The following is a 7,825-nucleotide window of genomic DNA, read 5'->3' as shown; positions in this document are numbered from 1 at the left end:
AAAGTTAGAAAAGCCTGAATGAAGGCAAATGTTTTTTAAAGGACCCTTTGCTTGAAATTAACCTTACTATAAACTTTTCAGTAGTATGGTCACCAGGTACAAATCCAGCTCTCATTTCCACTCTAAAAGTAATCCTAATCTGTATCGGTACAGGATTCCTGATCATCGTATGTTCTCCCACATGCTGCTAATCTGTTTATGATATCACCAAAGGCCTTTAAGACATTTAAGAAGGACATAGAAACTTTTGTATAACAGCTCCTTTGTTCCTTCCCAGCACCTATCTTGTTACGATGATCTTACCATTTTTTTTAAGCAGAGGTGACACTAGGAAACACTTTCGTGGCTTGGGTAGCAGGTGTACAGCTGGAGCTAGTGGTACTCCAGTACAAATCCTTGAGTGCTAGAGACAGAGGAGATGAGTGAAAGCAGGCAGGACACAGTGTCCTCAGGACACAGCAGCTGTGCAAAAGCCTACGCTCCTCGCTTGTCACTTGACTGTTTCCTTCCCAGCTAAACTGGGAGAGCACTGAGTCTAAATCTTCCTTTTTTATTATTATTATTTATTTTGTTTCTGTTTGTTTCCAAGCAGGAGAAATATGGTTCTTCCTCATGTCTTGAGAAAAGGGCCTCCAAGCATCCCCACTTGAACCATCTCTTGAGGGTTCACGGAAGTTTTCCTGTCTTTCCCTGTTCTTCTTGGCCCTGCTCCTATTTTTACCCATCTCCACGCAGGCTACCACTACCAATGTGCAAAATTTTTTGATTTTCTGCCCTAGCATTTTGCTACCAAGTCTTTATCCATCCCCATCAATTTCTTTTTCTGCAACCCAATCTTCCAGCCACCTTCACGCAGACCTTGTCTTAATCTTAAAGCCATCTTCATGTCTGAAATATCTTCACAATTGCTTGAAGAGATCCCACAGAAGAAGGCAGGGGGCAAGGAAGAGGAAGATCAGAAATTCAGAATTCCACACACCAATGCCACTGGCCTTTGTATTTCAGAAGTGATAAGCCACCCAAAGAAAACTGAAGGTTTCGTATCTGGATGGTTTAACTCTTCCCTGTTCGTAGCCACGAATTTTTACCAGCTTTGTAGCAGAGGAAGGGCCTTACACATGTGCACCTTATTTTGGATAGGATATAAGACAATTTTACAACCTGTGGGAGTACATGCCACCCAACTCTAGCTTAGCTACACAGTGACCATACAGTAGTGTGCTCGAGGGCTCCTGGGGGCAAAAACGGGGTGCTCGTGCCCCCTGCAGCATTACCTTCCTTGCTAATGTTACATTTCTAGTTGTTTGGAAGCTGCTGAGCTACTGCTGCCCCTGCTACGCTCAAATCTCCGCTTGCAGGGCAGAGCTGATGAGAGATGACTTCCATAAAGTTTGCCACAACTGTACGAGAAGCAGAGAGCCAAAAAAGGCGGAGGGTTAAAGAAGTGCTGAGGTACGGCTCTATTTTCTTTTTGTTCTCCACAGCAGTGAGCCTAGCTTAGAAAGGTGTGAACCTTCATAACTGCAGCCCAGCAAAACCATTTCCTGTTTTCTCCTGACGAGCACCAACTTCTTCTGTGCTCTTAAACCACATAATGCTTCTTTATCCAGGCTCCACAGCAGCGCTTGTGTCAAAGTATGCCGTTCCGAGAACGACCTTTTACTCTCTGCATACTACAGTTCTCTCAGGCAATTGCAAATGTTTATGACCAATTTTCTAATAAGGATACGGACACATCCTTTTAATGCAACTAATCTTTTCTAGCTGAGGAACAGCCATAATTTCATCTGGTTCGAGTGACCAGGCATATGCTCTTGAATGATGCAGACCAAATATTTATTTCGACCAGTTCAAAAATACCTTGCGGGCTAACACTTGTTTGCCCAGCTCTTTGTTGAACGATTGCAAATGAGAAACAAATTCAAAAAATCACAGCTTGTTTATGCATAATTTGTATGCTTGCAGTCGAAAGGGCTATGTATCTCAGCTAAATCATTTGCAATGAATAATTCTACCGTTCAGTACAGATGCAGAGCGTTGGAACTTACAGAACATTATGGAAATGTATCTTCCATCCTCAGGAGATGTGAGAATTTTAATTCCTGGCACTGAAGGCAGGCTTGAATGAGAATATGATTAAACTTTTATAACTGCTTGATGTTTTCTTGGCTCAATCAATATTCTTTTCAATAAGCCCTTGGCCTGTTTCAGAAGCACTGCCAATATTTGTTGTTGAGTAAATGTGGCTTTATTTTTCACTCCCGCTGATGTGATCAACAGAATGACATTGATGACAATGGGTGCTGTGTTCAAACATTTCAAAACAATTTAATCTGCCTACACAGGACAGAGGTTAGGTAGCCATACTGATTACAGCACATCTTTTGCTGGCCTCTGTTACAGACGAGTATGCTTTGATATTGCCTCCAGTGCCATCTGATCATGATCACTCATCTGGGCAAGCTAGCAGGAATGGATTGGGTCATGCAGACTGGTCACTTCCTTCCCTTTAAAGCAAGGCCTAAAGGTATGTGGCAGGCAGTCATGCGTTCGTGACGACTGGCACACTGGGGACAGACCCAGAGCCTTCCATCCTGATGTTTGTGAGAGCACTCAGGGGCATTACCTACAATTAGTTAGATGTCAATACTGTCAAGCAACAGGATGCCAGACTAGAATTTAGATGCTGACAGCCTACTGACCAATATGCCAATCACATGCGTAACTTCGGGCAAATCACTTAGTTCCGTTCCTCAGGTTTTCTATCAAGCAAGGATAATAATTCTTGCTATATTTTTCGAAACAGTTTGAAATTTATGTAGGAGAGCTGTGATGTGACTGTTGAGTGGTGGCATTCATTCAGCACATTGATGACACTCAGTTCTTTGCCAATAAAGGAAGAAGATACTTCTAGAAAATGCTAGAGAGTGAAGGTTTTGGAGCAAAAGTCAATCCAGTTAGTTTTAGTTGATACTGAGAAATGGGGGAAAGTGGTGAGTAGTGAAAGGAGCAAGAAGCAGTCATTCCTTTTTGAGGAAATTCTCACTCTTGGCTTTTAGGGCAGTACAATCTTACTGGGTCTGATTCCCGAGCTTTGTGCTTTGATTCCTCAATGATAAAAAGTGACTTTTATTCTCGCTTCTCCATTTCCACAGCTGATGAAAAGAAGACTGACCCTTTCAAGGTAATTGCTGTCCTAGTAATTGCTTGTCCCTCTGTTCTCAGACATGGTGGTTGAACTTTGGCCCTGCCTTTATATAAGGTTGCAGTTACAAATATTTCAGCCTTCAGAAGGCTTTAGAAATAACCAAGTACTGCGGGTTGCACTCTGCCAGCAGCCAAGTACCCACACAGCTACTTGCTCACCCCAGTGGGACAGGGGAGAAAATAGGAAGAGAAAATGTGAGAAATCTTGAGTCAAGATAAAGACATTTGGGCAAGTGAAGGACAGGATGGTGATGGGGAAACAACAAAACAAGGGATGCAAAGGTAATGGATCTCTCCTTCCCACAAGCAAAGGCATGCCCAGCTGGTCTCCAAGGAAAGGCCATCTTGGAAGAGAAAAACCCTCACCACCTTCTTCCTCTATCCCATTTTTTGCTGCTGAGCATGATGTTATATGGCATAGAATATCCCTTTGGCCAATTTGGGCCAGCTGTCCTGCTGTGTCCCCTCCCACCTTCTTGCCCACCTTCAGCCTACTCTTACTTGCAAGGGGGACAGTGGGGGAAAAAAAAAAAAAAGAGAAGGCCTTGACACAGTACAAGCCCTGTTCAGCCGCAGCCAAAGTATTAATTGGTGTGCTACCAACACCATTTGAATGACAAATCCAAAACGCAGCACCGTAGGGGCTGCCATAAGGAAAATGAACATCATCTCAAAGATGACCCGGCACACCAGGAAAGAAATGAAAATAGCAAGAAGCTACTAAAGCCAAAAGCCCCATTTGTGCAGAGGAGTGATTAGGACAGAACCACTTAAATTAGTCCCCCACAAAATTAAACATGTTTTTGCACAACAGAGAGCAGAAAACAGCATTCAGAGAATGGGCGAAACAGCAAGGGCAGCCTTAGAGGCTGCTCCAATTCCCTTCCAGCAGGCCTGCACACATTCTTCAGCGGTAGGTGCTAAATAACCATTCTCAGCCCATTGCTGTGTTTGGGAGCTCAGCACATTGTTTGCCTTGATGGGTAAGATTTTTGATGACTTCCTGATGGCCAACTGTTGGTTTGGCACTGGTGTTTATATATTATACATATAAAAGCAGTTATGGACTGCTTGGGTATGTTTGTGGTTTGAAACCAGTTGACTCTTTTAACTGAGGCACTCATGTGAGGACTGCCTTACATAAAGGAACTGATTTCTGACTGGATAGAGTTGTGAGTATGGGGCAGTACAAAACCATGTCAGTCCTACGACTTTCATGTAAGAGCATGGAAGGCACAGACTGAGGTACCCTGTGCTTTCCTGAGATGCTCACGCTGCCTTTCCCACAGGCAGCCAGCTCTTCTCCCTGCCTACAGCTACTCCCTGCTCCACCACCCTGTGGTTTTGCATGGCCTCCTCACGCCTGGTTATATTCACTGACTTGACACAAGCTGAGCTCTGCAAGGGCTTCTGGAAAGGAGCAGTTCTTTTATGACTGCACACTTCCCTGTACAAAGAGTGAGAGCAGCATGTAATCCTAATGAAATATACTGAAGAGAGATGAGTTTGCCATTTAAATAGTCAATGTAATGTTTTGGCTGTATCTGAAGATCAACATTTACAGAAAATAATGTGTAAATTCCTTTTTATATGGTTCTTCAGAGGTTGCTTCCAGAAAATGATTTACTACTCCAGATGCCTAAATAGTAGAAGATATTGACTGACTGGAGAGAGTTCAGAGCAGAACAGTAAAAACAATCACTTAGCACAGATGTTTTGATTTATAAAAAAAAAAAAAAAAAAAAAAAAAAAGCAGATAAAAGATTAAAGGGGCAAAATACAGCTTGAGGCGAGGCTAACTGAGGAGCTAGAGAGAACATAGCTGTCCTGAAATATATGAGTGATGTAAACACCATGAATAAAGCAATTACACATGGCAATGCACCACAGGGTGAGCAATGGCACAAACAGCTCTATCCTACCAATTACTCTTCTCTAAGCCAAACTTAATTAAAGAGAAGTTGAGGTTAAGTCTTCTGTCAACCATTTCTTTGCAGACCTAGCACTTCACAGGGACCAAAAAAAAATAATTCTTGAAATGTCTGGGCTTCTGGATCATATTAAATAGCAATATTCCTTCTTATAGCAAGAAAAAAAAAAAAAAAAAAAGACACAATGTTCAATGTTTATTTAATCATAAGATTAAAAAGATGTAGGCTGTCTTCATACCACAGGAAATTTCCTGCTGGTATCAGCATGCCCCTCCCCTGTTACAGAACAAGAGTGAGAACCTATTTAAAAGCAAAGTCTCAGAAGTCTGGGTGCATACTGACTGCAGGACTGGGACGTTTTCATTTCTCTGCTGGTACTGTCCAAGACCCATGTCTCCTCATAGCACACAGCCCAGCCACCTCCACTCAAATGAGGATTGCAAAACACTTTTACCAATACTCATTTGTGATTTCAGAAATAGCTTTAACGAGTTGTGAAGTATCTTTATTGGAGTAGAACTTAAGAAAAGGATGTTGTTATGGTAAGTGTTCTGTGAATGCAAGACGAATGGGTACTCCCTGTTAATTTACAATCTCAATAATTAAGCAAGGCATGGCAAGCAACAGATGCATAAGGAAATACAGAAGAACACTACGAAAAAGATTCCTAACTTCATGGTCATGCAAGACAAATGACAGCTGATCTGTTTCTTATAGGGACCTTAACAGACAAAGTTTTAATATTGTTCTTTCTTGGTTCCCTTCACTTGCTTGATTACAGGTTAATACACTACATTGCTTTGTATTCTGCATAAACACATCCCTTGGCATTAGGCATTACCTAATATATACTGACTTTGATTCTTAAGATTTGAATACATTTGGATTTTATTTTTTTTTTTTTGTTACACCTTAGGTGGACTGGATGATCTTGGAGGTCTTTTCCAACCTTAATGATTCTATGATTTCTGTGATTCAAAAGGATTAATTGGTAATTCAAAGCCGACAAACTAGATTGCACACCAACATCTCTCAATCTCATCCCACTGGTATGAATGCAGAACAAATTGCCTCAGACCCAGAATCACACTGGTGATCACCTAACTTGAGTAGTCTTGGATAAGTTCTCATCCCTCTATGAGGGGACGGATTTGCAGAAGCTCTCCGTGCTTTCTGTTGCTATTCACTTTGATTGAAGCCATGCTTTGACAATATAAATCTTTATATAAATTTTGTAAGACTTTTAAAAACAATACCTACTTGGAATAAATCATGTTCTCTGCATCTCAGATTAAGTTGCCAAAAAAAGTGGACACTCAATACTTTGACGCAAATCATAGAATCATATAATCGTAGAATCATAAAGGTTGGAAAAGGCCTCCAAGATCATCTGGTACAACCATCACCCTACCACCAATATCACCCAGTAAACCATGTCCCTAAGCACCATCTCCAACCTCTCCTTAAACACTTCCAGGGACGGTGACGCCACCACCTCCCTGGGTAGCCTGTCCCAATGCCTGACTACTCTTCCTGAGAAGAAATGTCTCCTCATTTCCCACCTAAACCTCCCCTGGCACAACTTGAGCCCATTCCCTCTAGTCCTATCACTAGTTATCTGTGAGAAGAAGCCAACCCCCAGCTCCCCACAACTTCCTTTCAGGTAGTTGTAGAGAGCAATGAGGCCTCCCTTGAGCCTCCTCTTCTCCAGACTAAATGACCCCAGTTCCCTTTTCTGCTCCTCATAGGACTTTTGCTCCAGGCCCTTCACCAGATTCGTAGCCCTGCTCTGGGCATATTCCAGGGCCTCGATGCCTTTCTTGCAGTGAGGGGCCCAAAGCTGAACACAGTACTTGAGGTGCGACCTCCCAGGCCTGAGTACAATCCACTTCACTGCTCTTGTGGCTGGCTTGCTCACCACAGAAGTGATTTAACCGCTGAGCACAGGGGTTCATGCAGCGGTGACAGAAAACTTGAGCCTTGCTGATACCAGAAGAAGAGTAAAGCCTTACTGCAAAACTTGTGGGCTACAGAACGTCACTACATAACAGTACCAATGCTTAAAACAGCCAGTAATATCTTTATTTCTGGCATTTCAAAAGTAAGATTTATTACAACTGAACTCACAAATAGTAAATAGATAAATATAAATCAGCTTTAGACAGTTAGCCATTATGAAAAATGCATCTACATTTTTATGTTGGCAGAACACCAAATGTTTTTATAATGGACAGTTCCAGGGCACTTGATGTGCTGATATCGTGTTATTTGACTTTATTTAGCATTATTTATAGAAAAGGAATGGCTTCTTGAAGAATACTGGAGAGGAATGGCATGGTATGGGATGGTATCTGAAAACTCTGTGCTGGTGGCCAGGTGACACTTTCGGTGGTGCCGGTGACAGCCCCCTCCTCTGTGACCCCAGTACCACAACCCTATGGGCTAGCTGGAGAAGGCCTGGAAAGGGCTGGAACTTTGGCGGCCATTTCGCATTCAGTTCTCCAGTCATTAATTCTCTGGCCGTTTCTGCTGAATCCAGCAGAAAGGTTTATGTTCTGCGTGGTGTTGCCTACAGGCTGCTCCCTGATGGTGGGTGGAGGGGCAGGGCCTCACAACCAGGCCCTGCCGTCAGGGGGAGACCTGAATAAACTGGTTGAATAAAAAAGGCTTCTTCTGTAGCACAAATT

The sequence above is a fragment of the Anas platyrhynchos genome, chromosome 1, assembly GCF_047663525.1.
Source record: "Anas platyrhynchos isolate ZD024472 breed Pekin duck chromosome 1, IASCAAS_PekinDuck_T2T, whole genome shotgun sequence".
Taxonomy (NCBI): Eukaryota; Metazoa; Chordata; class Aves; order Anseriformes; family Anatidae; genus Anas; species Anas platyrhynchos.
This window is presented reverse-complemented; position numbering follows the sequence as displayed.